Here is a 24,068-nt window from a genome sequence, read left to right on the forward strand (position 1 = left end):
ATCATAATGTAACCAACTCGGGTGAGTTCATTGCTACATTGAAGGGTGGGATCATGTGTGCGCCTTTCATCCGCAAGTGGCAAACTACAAGTCTGTTGTTTCTTTTCTTTGTTTTATTTTCTCGATGTAAACAATAAAGTAGAACTCTAATTTCAATCCAAAAACTCTGATTCTATATTCCAACCCTAAAAAACTCTAAAAGAAAACTCTGACTACAACTCTGACCAGAACTGAATCCTGTAACACACAAATATCACAACACCATTATCTATGTGTTACCTCAATGTTTGCTGGTCTAAACAAACAAAACAATACACTTCTTGATGTTTCATGTATGTGGTTTGTGTATGCATGTGTGTTGATATGTGTGTGCGGGTGTGTACGGTTTCATGACAAAAAATATGTTTCCAACATCAAAACACACTGTGAATTACTTCTTCAAGTACTATTCTACTTGCAAAACTTTATAAAACCTTAAATGTTATAACCTAAAATCCTAACTTCAACTTCAATTCCAACCAACAAAAGTTATTCTATCCTCAATACATGACCCTTTCAATCAATCATGTTTCCTGTTTCCTTATAAAGATTAAAATGTAAAACTAACGGCTTCTTCTCAAAATCATACTCTCATACTAAATACTAACGTACTTTTACGTCATTAACAGTACTGAATACAACTGAAGAGCAGTGGCGGGACAATCTCGTATCCATAGCAACGTACAATACTGTGAACAATGTTTTTGTGAGCAGGTTTCTTTCTAAAATCACAAGTCTCCCTGCCATAATGCAGCCTTGAGTATCTTGAATACTAGAAATACTACATGTGCATAATTACAGTCTAGTCCTTACGCGCGATTACCATTTTCTTCAAGAAAATGTGAGGTCTAGATTCACCATACAGGGTTCGACACTAGCGGGGGCGGGGGGCGGAACGCCCCAGAGTTTTGTGTTCCGCCCCAAACATTGCCGAAGCTTGGGGCCCACTCCGCCCCAGGATAAATTCCAACAATGACAAACCGAAAATTCTAATGCCAGAGCCAATCACTAAAAATCGCCAGTCAAAGTCGTCACTGAAATTTGCATTACGATCAATGCCGCAGTCAAGAAAAAAAAACATTGAAATCGTCGAAGGACAATGCCGCAAGGGAAATAACTCCCAGATTGCGCTCTTTTGCGTGACAGATAAGTAACGCCTTCAAATGCCAAACGCAAAATGTGGCGACACATCCCTGGTGTAAAACAAACATGGAAATGAAGATGAAGAACAGGGCAGTGATGTTCCCAGGGGTCGGCCCTCGGCCCTGGGCCGGATACCTTGGTCTAATGACCGGTACCTTGTGTCTCTGGCGGACAAATGTCCGATAAGTTTATGTCAGAGACGGACACTGACCGATCGTTTTATTGCCACGTCGGACATGGCAACATTGATCCGTTTATTTAGATCAGGCATCAGATGATACGTCTCCTAATCTCCGAATCGGCAACGTCTTCTGTTGTTTGGTTTAGTAACTTCGCCGTTTGAAGACCGCGCAGTTTAAGAATTTCCGAAAGTTCAACTTCCGGTTGTATAGATTCTAGAAACTGCGAATGCGATCATGCCGCCTGCGAAGAAATTGAAACCGGACAAGGACCAACCCAAGCTGTGTTTTCGACAGTCAGATCATGATCAGTCGTCAAGTGTGACTGTGACCGGACCCACTGTGACTGTGAGTACGAAAACGGCGACGACACCACCACGGACGTTTGTGCCTTCATGGCTTAAACTTTATCCATGGCTAAATTTCGATGGCGAGAGAAAACTGATGTTTTGCACAGTGTGCATTTCAGCAAACCGAAACAACAGCTTCACACGTGGCTGCTCGAATTTCAGAACAAGCAGTCTCGCGGATCATAGCAAGACTAATGACCATCAGACAGCCCATATTGTTCCAGGGTTACAACAAGACCGCGATCAGGTGCAGCAGAAAATGTTCATTTTTGACCTTGACTTCTTCTTTACCTGAGATCTTTTGCTTTCTGTTAAACACACACTCACACACACACACACACACACACACACACACACACACACACACACACACACACACACAAGAACTAGAAGAAGGCAAGTTTGGAATACAATTACAATATATTTCTCTCTCTGGTGTGTGTCACAGTGTGTGTGTACCAAAGGAGGATGTGGACGGCTTATTTCTTTCCAAGTGAAATGACCGATTGTTTTTTACAGTTCAGGACAAATGTCCTATACTTTCAGCAAGGCTAGGACATTTGTCCTATAAGGACAAAATCCAAGGAACATCCCTGACAGGGTGGAGAGAAACGAAAAAAGGAGACCGATGCAGCCATAAGCGCGAAGCGCTGTCGTAATTTCAATGTCAAATGGTTGAAAGAATTTCCCTGGCTTCAGTACGATGAAGAAAAACAGACAATGCATTGCCGCACGTGAATACTGAGAGTGGGCCCCAGATTTTTTTTTTCCGCCCCAGCAATTTCCATCTCCGGGGCCAGTGTGGCCCCAGGCCAAATAAGTTAGTGTCGAACCCTGCCATAATTCACAACAATGAGATCATTAAAACTCACTAAAAGAATTCTACCCTTTTTCAAGGAAAGATTATTTTCTCTTAACACTTTCGTGACGGGATGCGACTATATTAGTAATAACGCTGCAACGCCCACGGACGGGAAGCGACTATTTTAGTATTAGACATACAAGGTACACGACTCGTGATTGCTTCCCGGTTTTTGAAGCTTGCAGTAAATTGAGTTGTTTCCCTTGATACACGTGGTTTTCTCTTCCGGCTTGATCAAATTAATGCAGATTTGCGTGGTGTTTTCGAACAAAAAAAATGAATCGAAGGCGAGCCTTGTCACGGGAGGAGATTCTCCGGATGTTGGATCTTGAGGATCCTGTAGATCATGATACATCGTGTCGTTTTAGCCTCAAGAAAGCGATAATAGCAGTGATATTGAGGAAGAAACAGTCCCGTTGTTGCTAGTACGAGTCGGCAACTACACGTGGTAGGGGGTGATACTGCTAGACGAACATGTATCTCGGAATCGTGCAGGAGCTATGGGGGCGTGGCAGCACTGATAACAATGGATGGCTGGAGCCTTCAAATCCTTTTGGAATTGTTCATAGGTGGACAGTTGGTACTTTGTTGTGAAAATGTGACTTATATTCAATATGGATTACCTAGACATCATTTGGTGAGTGTTACAGTTTTGTTTCATTTGAGTCAGGATGCTGTGAGTGAATGCGTGATTTGCTTGTTTTTTTCTTTGTACTGTCTCCTTATTTCTGTGTACAATGTTAACAATATTTCAGCTAATTCATAGGTTTTACACCTTGTTTGGTTATAACATTATTAATAATACTTTCTGTTAAAAAATAACTTTTAAAAAAAGCAGTGGAAAATAAAACACACACAAAAAAACGTTAAAAAACACAAATTATCCCCCTTTCACCCCCCTTTGCTAAAACAAATCGCGTGACAAACTTATAAATAGCACGACTGAACGGGGCATCCATTTTTGAATTAGTACACAAAATTTGGTGGTGATTGGACTTAATTCAAGCTTGCTAGACAGATTTCTTTACAGTTACTGATTTTTGGGAAGTTTCTTGGTGGCAAGCTTGGGCAGGCAGGACGTTAACGCCGTGGCAGTGCTAGTCACAATAGTGTTAAGACATCATCTCATGTCAAAAATGCAACAACTTCTGTTCTATCACTATCAGATCTAGTATAGAACCAGCAATGCTCTTCACTTGTCCACAGCATCAATCATATACTGAAAGCATTTAACAACTACAGCAACTTACTGCGACACGGACGACTACTTCCGGTAGTGACGTCATACACATGTTCAGTGCTAATTCGTTTTGAATTTAGATTTAAATCAAAATCCAATTTCTATGTTTTCCACAAATAACAGAATGTCCAACATACAAATTATGCTGACAATTCTAAGTATTTTACAAAATCATTCAAGTGCTTTGAAACATGTAGATCTATGCCTATTCAAAACTTAGCATACCGGTGCAAAAAATGGTTGCATGGCTGCACTCAAAAAATAATAAGTTTCTAGAATACTCTGTCATTTTCCACACCCAAACGATTATAAACACTTGAACTAATCATCAATAAAATGTTTTACATACCTGCTACAAGCAGGACTCCACAATCATTGATACAACAATGATGTTTCAGGGACACCAAAATTTCCCCTGCCTGTCACCTTTTCCCAGTTAAAAGTAGTGCAACCGTACCGGCAAGATGATTTTCACATATCAATACGCCGCACCAAAGTTCCAAATAATTCTGAGTGCTTCTGCAATAATTTTTGACTGAACAAAATATCCTTTTAGCTCAAATATAATTATCAGCTCTTATCAAATTTAATGCAAACTTTTAACAAATACAAAAGGATGGGATTTCTGCAATCAATTTACAGCTTGGTGTACTTATCTTCAAAAAAGGAGGTAGTAAACTTTTCAAAGTGGATCCCCTTGAGCTCACCTGATATTCAAACATGGTTCAAGGGAAATAATTTACTGTAGCACAAAACACTATTAGTTCAAACAAGTACAGAATAAAACATCTGAACAGTGGAAGGGAGACAACAACTGTAGTGCTATTTCACACAGTACTACAATAAGATAATGACTTTTGATACGATGCATAAGAGAAACAAATTACTCTGCAACCATTCTATGTAGTTTTTAACTACTTATTAAACCTGAAATTCAGCATACAATTTCATTACTGCTGAAAACTTACCATTAAAATGTTCTGAAACGTGTTGCAACGCCGAAAAACATGGTCGTAACAGATCAAACGCGAAAGACGTCACGCAAAAAACCCCACGTAAAACGACTAAACGTGTCAAAAACGAGATCTAAAATTTACGTCATAATTTCGGTTCGTGGCTTTGCAGATTCTGATAAAGTGTGATGCTGTTGGGTGCCCTAGTTCACGAGAAAACAGTCTTTTAAGACATGAGGGTCGTAACATGCGTCTGACCGCGTTGTAAAGCAACCCTGATTTCGATGAAATTCGGACTAAACGTTGGAATTCTTCGCACAGAGTTATACTCAAAAGCATCTAAACTCGTGTCGAATTGTGAATAACACACATAAGCCGTGTACGATCGCATTTCGCAATAAAGTACACATTCTAGAGTGGGCGGGGACATCGCAGAGGACAAGCGGGACAGACATTTCGCCGGTTGACTGACAAGCCGTTGCGTACCGCGTAACCACGATAAACGATAAAATGACTTGGACAGGTGTATTCTTTCAAAAAAGTAGCTCGACTGCTTTCATGTATTGCTTTCTCAAGGCGATCGGTTGTCTTGCTCAGACCATAGATCTATACAGACGTCAAGGGATATCTATGCTCAGACCAACCTGGCTCATGTCACAAAATGGCGGCACCAAAAACGATGTATTTTCGATCTAAATGTTCACACCTACAAGAAATTGGTGTGAAAAATATGCACAATCCTGAGAAATGTATCTCTCTAAAAAGCGACAAACAAAAGGGTGTTGGGTAAACGTAGCAGAAGCACACAGTTCTCTTTTAATTTAGCTGTGAATGACAACACCACTACTGGCAACCATTTCCAGAGAATGACCCATATTGCCAGCATCTTCAAGACAACATCAGGGCGGGAATACTCAAAGCTTCAAATGCATGGCAAACATAACAGACCATCCAGGATGGTACCCAAATTACCCCCCACCCCCCTAACTCCACTTTGATTGGAGATTTATGGGGCGGGGACGTAGCTCAGTCGGTAGCTTATTCGGGTGGGTTTGAACCTGTGTATACAAACACCCCCGTGTGTACGCATGACGCACGAACCCGTTATTATATATAGCTCTGTGGTTAATCTGAGCATTTTAGTGTTAGATTTCATTTTTTCCCCTCATGGTGATCTTGGCACAACAGGAATGGTAAGCAAAAGCTGTAAACCGTTTGAAAGCTCATGATGTCAACTTTCCCGAACGGGGTTTGCACATTGTGCTTCAACCATAAGGTGAATTCCTCCCGTACTCATTCTCTTTGCTGTTTATTTAATTTTAAATTTCGATGTATTTGCTACTTATGCTTACGCCCGGCTATTTACTGTTGACACCTTTTTGAACAATTCTCACAAGGGAATTTAGAGGTGTGGAGTGAAAGTACGCTTAGTTCAAGGGAGGTAAAATCCACCCGAAAAAAACTTGCTGCAGTAACGCTTACGCAGTTGCTTCCCTTCAATCAGTCCTAACATTCCTGGACAGGTTGATATTTCGGCCAGGAGAAGAATGAGGACGATTGGTAGTTGTGCTTTGTAGGATCATTGCTGTTACTTCCTGAAAGTTCCTAAGGATCTCAGGAAATCAGTCGCTTTCGCTCGCATTTCGATATTTGAACAGGTCGCGTAAAGCAATATGAAAACGTGACATCAGTCGGTCTGTCAACCTAGTTGATTCTAAAAGATCAACACTGAAACTGAACCCGGGATCACTGACCCAATAAACATGCCAGAACTGGGCCACTGCTGGCTTTTTGCTGGCAAGTTTGGTAAAGCTGGCCATAAAAAAACCAACACTGGGCCAATTATGGTTTGCCAACAAAGGCCCAGTTATGGCTTGCCATCACTGGCCCATCTCTGGCATTCCAGTAATATTGTCGGCCAGTAAAATGCCTTAATTGGCCCACTGTTGGCACGCCATTGGTGGCCCAGTGCTTGTTTGCCAGCATTGGGCCATAGGTGGCGATTTGCTGGCAATTATAGGTGGGTTTTTGCTGGCACGCCAGCAGTGGGCCAATGCTGGATAATTGCTGGCAAGAAGATCTGCGACAGCACAGCGGTATGACTTTCTCACTTGGAGTGACGTAATGTACAAACAAATGTCGAAATATCTTGACGTCACTCGTGATGATGACGCATTGTCAACTAAATCCGGCCCGCGGTGGTTCTGCAGATGTCCGGTTATTTGTTTTGCATTCAACTTCAAGGAATTTCCAAAGCACCTTCTTCGATTTCAGTACGCGTCCGATCTCCTCCGGCTAGAAGCAAGCGTGGTGAGTTTCACAAACAGTTGTGTGAGCAGGTCGTCGCAACGGCGTTAGATCTAGTATCTTCTTGTTCTTTTCCTCCGTTGTCGGTCTTTTTTTCAACTTTCTTCTGCTGGACGTTTGAGTCAGTTCGCAAAATATAATAGACTTTAAGAAGTCGTCCTCTCTGTAAGAAAGAATCTGCGCGCGCACGCGCGCGTGTGTGTGTGTGTGTGTGTGTGTGTGTGTGTGTGTGTGTGTGTGTGTGTGTGTGTGCGCCCGCGCGCGCGGTTGTGTGTGTGTGTGTGTGTGTGTGCGCCCGCGCGCGCGGTTGTGTGTGTGTGTGTGTGTGTGTGTGTGTGTGTGTGTGTGTGTGTGTGTGTGTGTGTGTGCCTTTTTCCTTTCTTTGTGTGATTGAGTTTGTTTTGTCTCTGTCAAAAGAAAAGCACCATAGGCATTACCATAAGCTTACTTGTAACCAAACAAATTGCATCTTGTGAATGTTGACATTGAGTATGTGTCTATTCACTCCAGGACAAAGATTTGTGCAAGTGTCTGACTGCCCAACTGGATAAGATGCAGCTCGCCTGGGTCTCAGTTCCTGAGAGAAACGCAAGAGAGCTGTCCGAGACAACGTAAGCTTCGCAGGTTAGATCAAAATACATATTCCTGTTGACCCCTTACTTCTGCTTGGCATTTTAGTCAGTTCAGAAAATATGATAGATTACAAGAAGTCGTCCTCTCTGTGAGAATGCCTCTGTGTGTGTATGTGTGTGTGTGTGTGTGTGTGTGTGTGTGTGTGTGTGTGCGCGTGTGTGTGTGCGCGTGTGTGTGTGTGAGCGCGCGCGCGTGCGTGCGTGCGTGTGCTGTTTGCTTGCATGCCTGCGTGTATGCTTGCGTTTGTTTGGTTGTTTGGTTGTGTGTGTGTGTGTGTGTGTGTGTGTGTGTGTGTGTGTGTGTGTGTGTGTGTGTGTGTGTGTGTGTGTGATATGGAATAATGAATTAAAACCAACAAAACTCGTTTGCTTTCATGTTTCAAGAGGTGAACGGCAGGAGGACTTGACAGTTTCAATGGCTTACCGTAGGCTACGACGTCAGGACAAAGAAAAGAAGCGTTATCTCAACGTTGCGGATGCGAACAGAGAAATGACAGAATCAAGACAATCCTACGGAGGTTTACTGGGAAGTGAACAAGAAACATTCCTGCCTTTGGTCATCATGTCTCGAGTGTGAAATTTAGAACGCTGTACAAATAAAATAAAACAGTGAGCAACTGAAAACAAAGCGTACGTTTCTGTAATGTTTCGGTAATGAGTCGTTGCTGTTTGGAAGCTTTACATTTGTTTTGTTTTTAATATATATTACTGTATTGTTGTTGTGCCCACTATAACTGCGTTGATGACGATATTCTGTCAAAACCACTGCCTTTACTTGCCAGATAAGTTACACGACAAATGTGATTAGCATTTCAATTGCATTTTACTGATGAATTTGATAATTACGCATATGCATATTGCTAATGTACAGCTTGACAGCATTGCCCTTTGCTTTATTTGCGCACGTCTTGCCGCCAGCATGGGTTGAAAAGTCCATTGATGTGCTGTGTTTTGTTATTGTTATTACATTCACAGTAAAAAATGACAAAACAAAGCATATTTATAGACTTCTAACAACCATCTATGGGCTAACAAGACTGTGCAGATCGAGTACATGAATAGAGCCGTCATTCTATCCGAATCAGTGGTATTGGTATATTTCCTGCAACTTATTGGCATTTTGCTGGCAATGGTAAAGACAGAAATATGGCATTTTGCCGGGCCAGTTGTGGCCCGGTAATTTCAGCAGGTAAAGGGCCATTAACGGAAAATATATGAGACTGTGCCAAAAGGTGACGTTTTCATGTCAGTATGTCCCAAATGACATCACCAGTACATTTTTCATTCTATCTAATCTGTTTTCGTTCTATTTTTTCTAATAACATGCGTTAACAATTGATTGCCAACTGGAATGGAAGAGCACAAAAAGTGTAACTTGATATGTAGTTTCTCTAGAGGGAAAAACATCTTCCACTTTCATGTCAGTGTGTCCCATGCAACATACATTTGCCAAACAGCTATGTGCAAGTAGATTATTTGTTAGTGGTATAGAAAATACTGATCAACAATTAAAGTCAGTTTTCACATTCATTTTCTACCTATTTCTTATTTGTTTATTCTGTTGGCAATGGTGAAATGTCAGCAATCGTGTGTCATTCGGGACAGTAGACATGACACCTGACCTTTTGGCACAGTCTCATATGGAAAAAAGTTTTTTTTTTATATGGAACTAAAAACCTGCAAAATGCTGGCAAAATGCTGGCGAAATGCTGGCAAAATGATGGGTTTTTGCTGGCAAATTGCTGGCAAATTGCTGGAAAAATGATGGCAAGCCATCAAAAAGCCAGCAAATAAATGATGGGTTTTTGCTGGCAAAGTGCTGGCTTGCCAGTGATGGCCCATCAATTTGCCAATGTGCATACGGGTAATATGCCAGCATTGGGCCATAGGTGGGCCTTTGATGGCAGTAGTTCTGGCAACTGGCATTGCCATCAAAACGCCAGCAGTGGCCCAGTTCTGGCATGTTTATTGGGGAGTCATCACCCGAGACAAGGGAGGCTAGCTGCAACCCGAAGAACGGGAAGGGTCGCGTAGGTCTCCGCAAAGCATGCGAACATAGGACCGATTTACCATAGTTTGGACTGAGCCAAAGAATAATAATTTTTTAAAAGTCAGTAAATTTGAGTTGTAACTTGAAAAAGTGGTCGCCACAGTGCTGCCTCAATTTGTTTAAAAGCTGGTTATGACGTCATCTAAGTTATTTATCGAAAAAACTTGAAAAAGAAAACATGCTAGGTAATCATTTGCACAAATTCAAATGATTAGTTTCATTAAAATAGGTTGGGTAGTTTTTTTGGAATCGCACACACACGCGCTCCACTTACGCACGCACTCATGCAACCCCACACAACCCCACACAACCACACACAAACACATACACCGTGTCTGAAAACCTTTAGTCAAAACTTGAATAAATGTAGAGACAACTCGTGTAAAACGTTTTATCACGCAGCAAGCCATCTAGTACAGTATTCTCCTTTTCTCCCGCTGGATGGGAAAAGTTACAGCTTGTGCTGAAAACGCCACAGGACACTTTTCTTGGACATGTGAACTTTAGTTAAATCACATGGCTCATGCTCTATATATGTTTATGTATACATGCTTGTTTTAAAGATAGGATATTCCACACACAGAACAAGTTATACCATGCTTAAGTTGCCTTAACCCTTCTACTCTATTATTATGAATACTTTGAACTTTTCTTTACTACGGGCCTAAAAATGCACCATGACGCTAACAAGTGTCAGTTCACGATCGTCATGTAAAAGTCCGTTAATTTTGTTTTCTCTCAATTCTTTGCCAACGACACACCTAATCCTATGGCGAAATTGTGATGATATCAATGCTGACGTATTCACAGGGAAACGGGTAGTATAATTGTTTTTTGTAGTGTGACATAGTCTGCGCCTCAATAACCCAATCTGTTGGCCTCCCAGAAGAGGAATTGTATGGTACTTTATCATAAATGCTATTTTGATTGGGACTTTTGTACACCCTATCGAAAACACACACACACAAACACACACACACACACACACACACACACACACACACACACACACACAAACACACACACACACACACACACACGCATGCACGCACATACGTGGGCACGAGCCGCACGCGTGAACACACACACACACACACATACATACACACACACACCAACACACACACACACCACGCAGAGAGAGAGAGAGAGAGAGAGAGAGAGAGAGAGAGAGAGAGAGAGAGAGAGAGAGAGAGAGAGAGAGAGAGAGAGAAACATTCCAAGTGATTTTACACCTTATCCTGAAAAAAACTCGCTTAAGCCGAACTGCAGGTTAATTTCTCGGGAAAGGTTTGGCTCATCCGAACTCGGATATGCACAAACTCGGATAAGCGAAACGATTTTTCATTCCCCGGGCGAGTTCGGCTTTAAGCGTGTTTGACTGTATATGTCGAGGGGGAAATATGTACACAGGCGAAAGATGAAATCGTGACACCGGGAGGCGAACGTAGGGTCGTCTGGGGTACCGAAAAATAAAAAATAAAAAAAATAAAAATAATTATTCCGCCTTATTTATTTGGCTTTATTGCTTTTTGTTCACTTGTCAGGCACGATACTGGTACTGCTTATTTTGTATTCACTTTATTTATTAAGAATAATCCCGTGTCCTGCTGCAGACAATTACATTTGACGCAGTTCAATAATTTTCCTAAAAACGGTTCCTGAGTGCTTAAAGGTACTGAACTTGTCAAATCCAGGTGCACGGAGCCCCTGGGGCTTTTAGTCATACCTCAGGCAGCTATCTGTTAGAAGAACTACCAAGTTTCATTGACTTGCACCCAAAGAGTCAAGAACTGCGATTTTTTTACGAATTAATTTCGTACTCGGACCCGGCTGGTCTTGACCTATTTTTGGATCTAAATTTAGATCAGGTAGATCACCACATCATGCACAAAAAGACACGTCACTAGCAAACTATGTCAGACATCATCATGAGTTTGTGTAAAACAAAATGGAGGCCGGAATCACTCAGTTGAATCGAACTCCGACCAAACACCACGTAATAACTAGGTTAATTTATGCACTCGATCGCGTGAACAAGAAACTGTCGATCGAGCTTCACAGATGTCGTCGTTGGGTAGTTTTGGGTTTGTTTTACTACCATAGGAGGATTTTTGAACTGTAAATGCACTCAGCTGCACCAAAAACGCAAAACGAAGGCTGTGAGCTGCACTGTGCCTTTAATTACTTGTTTGACCTTTACGTTTGTTTCGTATATAATTGCTTCTTTTAAGGACAAAATGTTGCAGCACAGAATTAAGTTCCCTTGTGATTTATTTAACACAATCCTTGTTCATTGCATAATAAAAACAAGTCGCGTAAGGCGAAATTACAACATTTAGTCAAGCTGTCGAACTAACAGAGTGAAACTGAACTCACTGCATGTTTACAGCAAGAGCGTATACTCGTAGCATCGTCAGTCCACCGCTCGATGCAATGGCAGTGAAATTGACAAGAAGAGCGGGGTAGTAGTTGCGCTGAGAAGGATAGCACGCTTTTCTTTATCTCTATTCTTTTTAACTTTCTGAGCGTGTTTTTAATCCAAACATATCACATCTATATGTTTTTGGAATCAGGAACCCACAAGGAATAAGATGAAATTGTTTTTAAATCGATTTCGGAAATTTTATTTTAATAATAATTTTTATATTTTTAATTTTCAGAGCTTGTTTTTAATCCAAATATAACATATTTATATGTTTTTGGAATCAGAAAATGATGAAGAATAAGATAAACGTAAATTTGGATCGTTTTAAAAACAATTTTTTTTTTTTACAATTTTCAGATTTTTAATGACCAAAGTCATTAATTAATTTTTAAGCCACCAAGCTGAAATGCAGTACCGAACACCGGCCTTCGTCGAAGATTGCTGGGCCAAAATTTCAATCAATTTGATTGAAAAATGAGGGTGTGACAGTGCCGCCTCAACTTTTAAAAAAAGCCGGATATGACGTCATCGAAAAAAAGAAAAAAAGATCCGGGGATATCATTCCCAGGAACTCTTATGTCAAATTTCATAAATATCGGTCCAGTAGTTTGGTCTGAATCGCTCTACACACACACACAGACACACACACACACACATACACCACAACCCTCGTCTCGATTCCCCCCTCTACGTTAAAACATTTAGTCAAAACTTGACTAAATGTAAAAAAAACACAATAGCAACAGGTGTGTTCGCTTTTGGTTCTTATTAATTTTATTTCATAATTTATCATAATGCATTATCATATCAACCATCGACGCATATGTCTTCATTGTTTTTTTCTAGTTTTATTTTTGTGTCTGGAGTTGCTTTTACCAACAGGTAATTGACAAAGTAACCTCGCCAATGCACGTTCTTTCTGTCGATTGGCATCCGTAGAAGGTACTGATTTTTATATTTAGTCAAGTTTTGACTAAATATTTTAACATCGAGGGGGAATCGAAACGAGGGTCGTGGTGTATGTGCGTGTGTGTGTGTGTGTGTGTGTGTGTGTGTGTGTGTGTGTGTGTGTGTGTGTGTGTCTGTCTGTGTGTGTGTGTGTGTAGAGCGATTCAGACTAAACTACTGGACCGATCTTTATGAAATTTGACATGAGAGTTCCTGGGTATGAAATCCCCGAACGTTTTTTTCATTTTTTTGATAAATGTCTTTGATGACGTCATATCCGGCTTTTCGTGAAAGTTGAGGCGGCACTGTCACGCCCTCATTTTTCAACCAAATTGGTTGAAATTTTGGTCAAGTAATCTTCGACGAAGCCCGGACTTCGGTATTGCATTTCAGCTTGGTGGCTTAAAAATTAATTAATGACTTTGGTCATTAAAAATCTGAAAATTGTAAAAAAAAATAAAAATTTATAAAACGATTCAAATTTACGTTTATCTTATTCTCCATCATTTGCTGATTCCAAAAACATATAAATATGTTATATTCGGATTAAAAACAAGCTCTGAAAATTAAATATATAAAAATTATTATCAAAATTAAATTTTCGAAATCAATTTAAAAACACTTTCATCTTATTCCTTGTCGGTTCCTGATTCCAAAAACATATAGATATGATATGTTTGGATTAAAAACACGCTCAGAAAGTTCAAACAAAGAGAGGTACAGAAAAGCGTGCTATCCTTCTTAGCGCAACTACTACCCCGCTCTTCTTGTCAATTTCACTGCCTTTGCCATGAGCGGTGGACTGACGATGCTACGAGTATACGGTCTTGCTGAAAAATGGCATTGCGTTCAGTTTCATTCTGTGAGTTCGACAGCTACTTGACTAAATATTGTATTTTCGCCTTACGCGACTTGTTGTTTCTCACAAGGTTTTGTTTAGTTTTTGTGCGTGCAATGATGAATCATCGGCACAGATATCTTCGCTGGTTTGGTTTTCTTTGTGTGTGTGCGGCTTGAAGTTTTTTCTCTCTCCATTTTTACCCGAAGATGACTGACAAAGTCACCTCGCCCAGATTCTCTCTCGTATCGATTTGCGTCTAGAAGGTAGGCTACTGGCCCAGTTTGCTTTTCTTGACAAATCGCCTTAACAGCACTGAAGGCCGCGGTGGCTGGTATAACCTAGATGTCTCTCATTTCCTAATTGTTCTTCAGAGTTCGGGTCGTGTAAGGTTCTTGTGGCCATATTGGGACCATGGTACTATTGATGCTGTCTGAGTAGCCGTTGCTGAACATTCTGTTTGGAATATATTCATACTGTCCTTTGTAGAACCGGTGCTTGTTCGTGTTTATGAGCGGTTAGCGAATCTTCGACCGTTTTTGAATCGTACTTCTTCTGGTGGATAGGTTATTACATGCAGTGTAATTTTATGGAAACCTCCCTTTGTCTTTTCAATCTTAAATACACAGACGTTGAGCTTGTTTTTACATTTAGTCAAGTTTTGACTAAATGTTTTAACATAGAGGGGGGAATCGAGACGAGGGTCGTGGTGTATGTGTGTCTGTCTGTGTGTGTGTGTGTGTGTAGAGCGATTCAGACTAAACTACTGGACCGATCTTTATGAAATTTGACATGAGAGTTCCTGGGTATGATATCCTCAGATGTTTTTTTCATTTTTTTGATAAATGTCTTTGATGACGTCATATCCGGCTTTTCGTGAAAGTTGAGGCGGCACTGTCACGCTCTCATTTTTCAACCAAATTGGTTGAACTTTTGCTTGGTGGCTTAAAAATTAATTTATGACTTTGGTCATTAAAAATCTGAAAATTGTCAAAAAAATATTTTTTTCATAAAACGATCCAAATTTACGTTCATCTTATTCTCCATCATTTTCTGATTCCAAAAACATATAAATATGTTATATTTGGATTAAAAACAAGCTCTGAAAATTAAAAGTATAAAAATTATGATCAAAATTAAATTTTCGAAATCAATTTAAAAACACTTTCATCTTATTCCTTGTCGGTTCCTGATTCCAAAAACATATAGATATGATATGTTTGGATTGAAAACACGCTCAGAAAGTTCAAACGAAGAGAGGTACAGAAAAGCGTGCTATCCTTCTCAGCGCAACTACTACCCTGCTCTTCTTGTCAATTTCACTGCCTTTGCCATGAGCGGTGGACTGACGATGCTACGAGTATACGGTCTTGCTGCGTTGCATTGCGTTCAGTTTCATTCTGTGAGTTCGACAGCTACTTGACTAAATGTTGTATTTTCGCCTTACGCGACTTGTTTTCTTTTTTTTCCCTCTTTTTCTCAGTGCACTCGAAGCACAGGTTTAAAATGATTCACATACTGATTCAGAAAAGATCTTGGCTTATGCATCTGTGCCTTGGAATCAAAGTTCCTCTACAGATATATACTTTCACAGTGTATGTGGTTTCTACCAATCACCGAATCATTCTGTTTCCAATCCTGAACTTACTGAAAACAAGAGTCTGACAACTGCACAGTTACGTTTCAGTGCTTCACTGACTCGGGGTAGCAGAAATTCCATCGTTTTTATATTTAGTCAAGTTTTGACTAAATATTTTAACATCGAGGGGGAATCGAAACGAGGGTATGGTGTATGTGTGTCTGTCTGTCTGTCTGTGTGTGTGTGTAGAGCGATTCAGACTAAACTACTGGACCGATCTTTATGAAATTTGACATGAGAGTTCCTGGGTATGATATACTCAGATGTTTTTTTCATTTTTTTGATAAATGTCTTTGATGACGTCATATCCGGCTTTTCGTGAAAGTTGAGGCGGCACTGTCACGCTCTCATTTTTCAACCAAATTGGTTGAAATTTTGGTCAAGTAATCTCCGACGAAGCCCGGACTTCGGTATTGCATTTCAGCTTGGTGGCTTAAAAATTAATTGATGACTTTGGTCATTAAAAATCTGAAAATTGTCAAAAAAATATTTTGTTTATAAAACGATCCAAATTTACGTTCATCTTATTCTCCATCATTTTCTGATTCCAAAAACATATAAATATGTTATATTTGGATTAAAAACAAGCTCTGAAAATTAAAAAAATAAAAATTATGATCAAAATTAAATTTTCGAAATCAATTTAAAAACACTTTCATCTTATTCCTTGTCGGTTCCTGATTCCAAAAACATATAGATATGATATGTTTGGATTGAAAACACGCTCAGAAAGTTAAAACGAAGAGAGGTACAGAAAAGCGTGCTATCCTTCTCAGCGCAACTACTACCCTGCTCTTCTTGTCAATTTCACTGCCTTTGCCATGAGCGGTGGACTGACGATGCTACGAGTATACGGTCTTGCTGCGTTGCATTGCGTTCAGTTTCATTCTGTGAGTTCGACAGCTACTTGACTAAATGTTGTATTTTCGCCTTACGCGACTTGTTTTTTAGTGGTATCAACACACATGCGGGTTGAGGAGGCTGGAGTGCGACTGGAAGAAGAACGACTGGCAGCAACTATCTATAATTGGCTTTCAGGTAAATAGTGGCAACAATTCAACTTCTCCGGTGTAAGATTGTCAATCTCGACCAGCGCGGCAGAGCCTGCTGAAACTGTGTCTCAAGTCTCACTGATACCAGACATTGTGACCAAGACGATATGTACGTTGCACCTGGTGTATTTGTTGTGTAATAGTTTAATTGTTCTACCATTAGCTTCTTCAGAGAGTGCTCATTTTGTGACGCATCTTCTTTTTTTCTGGAGAATCTGGGTGTCTGGGTTTGTTCTGTGATTCTCTATCTTTAAGTACATTTTTGATTTTAGGTATTTTCTTTTTGTTCAGTTTTAACTGTGCCCAGGCATTTCACTCATTGTACAATTAGCTGGAAAGTTGACCGATCTACATATTTTGCTATTTTTACAATTCACTGCGAGAGTTTTCCCTGCACAGTTCAATATACGATGTCCGGATTGTCTTATTTCAATGAGCCAGAACAAACATTGTGATTGACAGTTTTGTGATAGCATTTATTGGAAGCAACCGACGCACGTGTGCCACTGGACAGTGGCATTTCTGATAATAAGCTTGAGATACAAACCCAACAGAAACGCGACCATTCTCTGAAGTGGACAGTGGTGAGAGAGGCGTCATTCTCTGTTCAATGATACATTTTTGTGACACTGTGTATATCGTGAGTTCCATCACCATAAAACAATCGCACAATAGTCTCACTGGTCAGTGACGTACGTCTCCGATAATAAGCGCGTGACAAACGCGATAATTCTCTGGAGTGGACAGTGAGAGTGAACTACAAATCCCAGCTACGTGACACTGAGAATTACCAGTGTTCATCATGAATACCAACACAACAAAAGAGTCTCGCAGGAGTCTGACCCTGAGTCTTGGACTGGGTCTGGGTCTAGGAAAAATTCGGTGAGTGTTTCACTAATTGCGGCACGTGTGTGTGTGTGTGTGTGTGTGTGTTCCTCTTTGTGTGAGAGCATGCGTACATGCAAGCGTGCGTGCGTGCATGCCTGCGTGCCTGCGCGCCTGCGTGCCTGCATGCCTGCTTGCCTACGGTATGCGCGCGAGCGAGCGAGCGTGTGTGTGTGTTGGTGTGTGTGTGTATGTGTGTGTGTGTTCCTCTTTGTGTGAGAGCATGCATACTTGCTAGCGCGCGTGCGTGCGTGCCGCGTGCGTGCGTGCGTGCTTGCCTATGTGTGTGTATGTGTTCCTCTTTGTGTGCGAGCATGCATACATGCGTGTCTGCGCGTGGGTGCTAGTGTCTGCGTGCTGGCCAGTGCGAGCGCGCGCGCGCGCGTGTGTCTCACTGCGTGTTTACTGTCCGGGAACGTGCACTGACGAGATGAACATAGGTAAAATCTTGAAGGATGGCTTGGTCACGTGAGACTACGAGAACACTCATACACACACACGCACGCACACACACACACACACACACACACGCGCGCACACACACACGCGCGCGCACGCACGCACGCACACACATAAAAACACACTCTCTCACACACACACACACACAAACACACACACATGCATGCTCACGCACTCACACGCGCGCGTGCACACACACACACACACACAAACACACACACACACACACACACGCAAAACCTATCACTAAAACTTAAAATTTCAATGCACTCGTGACGATTCCTGTCGGAAGGGGCGGTAGTTTGCCTATGCGGTTTCAACGCGGGCATACCTGAATTTTGTTTGGTATACTTACTATAGTCCCCGTATCTCGATATCAACTAACAAGAGGCGAAGCCATCAAGGCTCACGTAAGAAATCGACAAACAGTAACACACACACACACACACACACACACACACACACACACACACACACACACACCACACACACACACACACCCACAGAAAGATCATAGGTGAAACTGTGCAAGAAAGCGAGACACTAGATCTAGATCTGTCTGTCTGCATGTAGCCTACTTACAGGGACACGACTGCCAACTAGTCTCGGCCCGCTCAAAATAATAATGACCGAGACTTTCAGTACTTCCTTCGCGTGACGTCTAACCCTCTTACGTCATAATGTGACGTCAATGTAATGTGACGTCTTCAAATGTTAGAGTTTCTACCACAGACATACACACGCACGCACGCACATACGCACGCACGCACAGACAGACAAAGTTACGATCGCATAGGCTACACTTACGTGAGCCAAAAACGATTTGTGGATATTGCTCGTTAGTTTCTGTCATTATGTTTCCTGGTGCACGGGGAGTTGTCAATATCTGTAATATTTTCTCTTGTTTGGTACAGTGGACGCGCAAGCCAATTTGTAGGCCCGTATGTCCTCACTGCATGTAGTACAAGAAAATTGGTTGATTAAAATCAACATCGCCGAAGCAATGTTTTCATAAAAGAAGCGGTATTGTACGGGCACATGTTGAATTTGGGTTACATGTGTTGCAGAGTATTTGAAAATCCGTAGGCATAAAAACATGCAAAGAAGAGTGATAGGTCCCTGTTGTGAATATTGTCAAGTGGATAAATTGATTACTTATGTTTCACACTAGTCTTGCTGTTACAGCAGTCCCTCTCATGAACGGACACCCTTGGGCCAGTGCAAACCTGTCCGTACATTGCAGGTGGCCGGTCACGGGAGAGCCCCCCCCCCCCCCCCCATCACACACACTGTACTCAGGCACACTGACGGACTGAGTGAGTCTTTGCTACTGGTGAACGAGCTCTACTTGTCCTAAAACAATAAGGTCAAACTACTACAACTTATAACTGAAAGGAAAAAAACTGTCCTGTAAAAATGACGTTGAATCAACGATGTCAGAAAAAGCGAGATAAAAGAAATCCTCAAATTCCTGAGGATACAAGCACCCCATGAAAGCAGCCACGAACATACTCACAGAGGCACACATGCTTGTGCAGATACTTTGCAAAAATATGAATTGAAAACCTGCATAATTATGTGGTAATTTCTTTTTTGTGTGTGTGGCTTTATTGAATACTTCAGGCAGTGATTTTTTCCTGTCCAGTTTTCTCTTTCGTCTCTCTTACCCCTCGCTTACCCACCCCCACCCCCTTACCCTCCACACTCCCTTTACCCAGCCCCGACAGCACAAATTTGTAATCTGCAAGGCAGAGTACACATTTTCTAAAAGGAAGACTACTCCTCTTCAATTATATTCAGAGATCTTCCAGCTGTCTCCACCATAAACCAAGTGGTTGAGTCTTATACCCCCTTTCCACACAACCAAGGAACGGTGCGGGCACGGGAGGGATCGGGACAGAACCGCAATGAACGTAACTGATCGTTAACGGAACTGCTTTGAACGGTAGGGTCGGTAGGGACAGCTGAGTTTGGGCTGCATGTTCAAATTTTTAGCCGTTCCCCTCCCGGTCAGAATGAACGTTAATGGAACATGAACCCATCGGTAACGGAACGCTTGGATCGTTAAAGGAACTTAAAACAACGGTGACGCAACGGTAGCGCTCTCACACACTGAGTTGTCATACCCGCATTCCACACATTCGTTCTGGGTCCCGTTCCCTTACCGACCAAGGACGGCTGCCACTATGGTCAGACGCTGCTGAAACTGAGATGCCAAAAAAACGGCCGTTTGCGCAGCGTTCCATTGTTGTGGCAGGATTCCTTGGTTGGTACGGGAACGGGACAAAGAACGGTTGTGTGGAATGGGGGTATAACTTTTGACACAGACAAACTGAAGAATGAACAGATCTATGAGGTAACCGTCTCAATGGTCCAGGCTCAGGAAACAAAGAGTATGTATGGCCTGGGGCGATTGTAGCTTCACTTCTTCGTGTTCGATAGACAAGGACAATAAATAGTAGAGCATAATGCAATTTCATGTTGGCATCTTCTCCACTGAAAGCTATAACCCAAAGACTGAAGACCCAAGGAACTTAGTCGATAAATATCGACAGGGGGCGGACAAATGGTTTACATGTGAAATGTGTGTATATGGGTGTGGGTCTGAAACAAACAAACAAACAAACAAACCATGTGAACCCCCCTCCCACCGCTCGCGGGCTGAACGACTGACGTCACATGTCGCTTCGGTCTTTTCCAGAAGAACACCGCGTGTACATAATACACAATTCGATCGCGTAGCACTGCCAATGCCCTTTTTCGCAACGAAAACCGTGCTGCTGTTTCTTGTGTGTTAAATCTGAAAGCAATATAAGTGAACGAACAATTGAAAACTGATATCACGTTACTAAACTCCCAAAAGTAATAAATTACTTCTGACTGCGGTACACAATACATTTTCAAAGCAATTTTTATTATTTTCAAGACATAAAAAATACAACGGAAGAAAAATGCATGCAATAACAATTTTTTTAAAGTACAGACTAAATACTGAAGCTCTCTATTTCTCTTTAGTATGTTGGATTCAGGTGTACTTACTCACAGTTGCAGACAGATACAGATTCAAACACGTGTCGAGCGTAAAACAAAAAGTGAAACTAGAGAATAACATGAACCTGAAAACTTTTAAAATATTTGTACCCAGCACCAAATGAGATTATTGTAAAAAAAAAAAAATGTAATACAAAGTGTGTGTGTTCTACATAAGACAGGAGAATTTACATAGCAACAGAAAACATGCTTGTAAATCACTGAGCACCAATGTACAGCAGTCCCTCTCATGAACGGACACCCTTGGGCCACAGCAAAACTGTCCGTACATTGCAGGTGTCCGGTCACGGGAGGGGTGACCACACCACCCCCTCCCCCATACACTCACACAGAGACACACAAACAACAGGATTGAGTCTATGTTGTTATGTTATGTTATGTTATCAGACTGGTACTTAGGCTGTTAAGCCTTTGTCTGATCTTTTGATCAGTTGCTATCCTAGCCTAACTTTTGGGCTAGGTAACCTACACGATCTTTTGACCGTGGCCTATATGCTAATCACTTCTTGTGGCTGCTAAACAATAAACTCCTAATACTTCTTTAAACGTTCTGTAAAAATGATTTGTATGAAAAGTGTTGAAAAGAAGAGATAAAATAAATCCTCAAGGCAGTGAACACACTCACCATGCACTGACATACGAAAGCAGCCACACAAACACAGCACAGAGGAGCGTGTGCAGATGCTTTGCAAGAATAAGCTTGAAAACCAGTTCGAATAAATAGCAGCAGATAGAGCTGCATGTCATAATCATGTAATTTATTTTCATCTTGTCTGGCTTTATTGACTGCATGCCGATCATGTGGCATGGCAGTGACTTTTCACTCTTCAGTTAAAAATTAATATTAAAAGTCCTACGGTTTTGAGCCATTAAGGACTTGAGTGTTTGTCCGCTTTCAAAAAGAGGAAAGAAAGAAACAAAAAATAAGGAGAGGAGGGCAGGGGGTGGGGTTGAGTTGATAATGCTCTGTGGAATTTGTTAAAATGAAAAGTAGTTAAGATGTTTCTTGGTAAGAATTATAAGTCTGTATTCTATATCTTGAATAACGGGCTTGTAATATTATTTTTTTTTTATTTCAAATCGAGTTAAAAAGTGGAACCTTTCAGGATCACCAATAAAACCAAATAGATGAGCAAGTAAGAGGAACACGAACAATAAATCTCAAAACTTTTTACAAATAAAAGGATTAAGATGTAAGCCACGAAGGCCGTGGTAATAAAAACAATATGTACAGTTTGGCGACTAGTGGGCCTTGGGTGAGGATATGTTGTCTAGAAGGTAGTCGCTGGAATCAGGAGGGATGGCGGGAGCCACTCGACCTCAAACTGAAACACGCTGATGTGATAATCTGGGCTTAGTTATACCCACAGCCCCATGTCCGAGTCCCTGACCAGTCGGCACAGCAGCAAGCTGTGTGACCAGCCTAGAGAACTGCTACTGCGCAGATAATCCTGGGGACTCAGACCATGGAGCTGCATATGGTCATATAAGGTTTTAAAGGTAATTCTATTTGTAGCGCATGGAGCGAAAATGTGTTGAAATGAATAGGGTTCTCCACAATGGCAGGACTTGTTAAAGATATGGAAGCGGCAGCCGCCGGCACGGAGGCGTCTGAAGATAGTGAGGAGGTTTGTTGGGAGATCGGGGTGTAGATCGTTCATATCAATGGGTTGATAGGACAGAGATGTTACGTACTGACTTCGAATGAGTTTACGGATTTTACTGTAGAAATCGGCTACTCAGTAACCGATGTTAGTGTTAGCTGGGCTAGATTCTGCCGCTTCTTTGGCAGCGACATCCGCCAGTTCATTTCCCCGGACCCCTACGTGAGAGGGGACCCAGAGAAATGATACGGATGTGCCGGATGAGATTAACTGGTGACATATAAAGAGGATTTCTCTTTGTAGCTCTGCCCGATTTGATGTGTTTCGATGCAGAGCTTGTAATGAAGAGCGCGAGTCAGAGCAGAAAACTACCGCACGCGGTGTGACTGGGAGGTCATTTATAAAAGTGCATGCCATGAGCAAGGCAAATAGCTCGGCTGAGAATATGGAGATGTCTTTATTAAGAGTATATTTCCTTGAGATTTTGAGATCTGGGATCACAAAGGCGCAGCCAACGCTGCCGTCTGCAAATTTGGATCCGTCAGTAAAGACTTTTAAATGCTCCGAGAATTTGTAGTTTAGGGTTTCTTTTGTAACAGTAGCTAGGTAGACGGGGTTATCTTTTTTGGTAGTATTATCTTCACTGTCGTATATGATAGTAGGGGTTTCCTCAAGCCAAGGCGGGTAGGAGGGCGGGGGGACCCTGGCCAGCTCACTGACCTTCACCCCGCTATCGGCTAGAATGCGGTTTACTGTGTCGGATAAGGGTAGCGTTTTGGCCAAGAGTTGAGTGCTATGTTTGGTGTTGGCCTCATAATTTTGGTGCTGAGGAAAAAAGTCAGTCAGGACCTCGCAGGCAGAGTTCTCTACCGCGTGGGCTCTGACAGCATACTGAGCTGAACGGAGTTTTATCTCATCCACAAGGGGCAGCCACCCACACTCGCTGTAGACTCGACTCTTACTCGCTTGTTGGGAGAGTCCCAGAGCTATTTTGAGCGCCCTGCACTCTATAATAGCCAGTTTTTTCATGAGCGCCGGGCGCGTCGCGAAATAAGCTTCGCACCCGTAAAGGAGGCGGGAGCGAATTAATGCCCGCACTACCTCTGTGACACACTTACGCCCTCTGGCCCAGGATTGGGACTTCACTCTTCAGTCGGAAATACACTGTACATAACACAGCTCACACTCTCCCTCACTAATGCCTACCCCAAGCCGTGACAACTGATGCTTGGAAATTGTGTGGAAGAGTACACCTCTCTATTTCTCTCCAATGCTCTTCCTGCTGACATGCAGTGACACCGGACACCTCACAGAGTTTAGCCAGCTACCCCTCCACCCCCCACCCCCCCCCCCCGCCTCCCTCTCTCTCTCACTCCCTCCAGCCATGTACTGTTGGGCTGTGGCCAGAG

The 24,068-nt window shown here is 41.9% G+C and overlaps 1 protein-coding gene and 1 long non-coding RNA gene across 3 annotated transcripts in view; both read left to right on the top strand.

The window, feature by feature from the left end:
- The window catches only part of LOC138962194 (androglobin-like), a 248,118-nt gene that overhangs the window by 7,999 nt on the left and 216,051 nt on the right, over positions 1-24,068 (top strand). The gene's annotated exons all lie outside the window — the stretch shown is intronic.
- LOC138962189 (uncharacterized) lies at positions 1,290-8,916 on the top strand. 2 transcript variants are annotated; one of them, XR_011454437.1, is made up of 3 exons: positions 1,290-1,958; positions 7,584-7,697; positions 8,090-8,916. It is a non-coding gene; the product is annotated as an uncharacterized lncRNA (long non-coding RNA). The 2 variants fall into 2 exon arrangements; XR_011454436.1 differs by lacking the exon at positions 1,290-1,958 and having other exon boundaries at positions 6,523-7,697.

The sequence above is a fragment of the Littorina saxatilis genome, linkage group LG3 (genome assembly GCF_037325665.1).
Source record: "Littorina saxatilis isolate snail1 linkage group LG3, US_GU_Lsax_2.0, whole genome shotgun sequence".
NCBI classification, from domain to species: Eukaryota; Metazoa; Mollusca; class Gastropoda; order Littorinimorpha; family Littorinidae; genus Littorina; species Littorina saxatilis.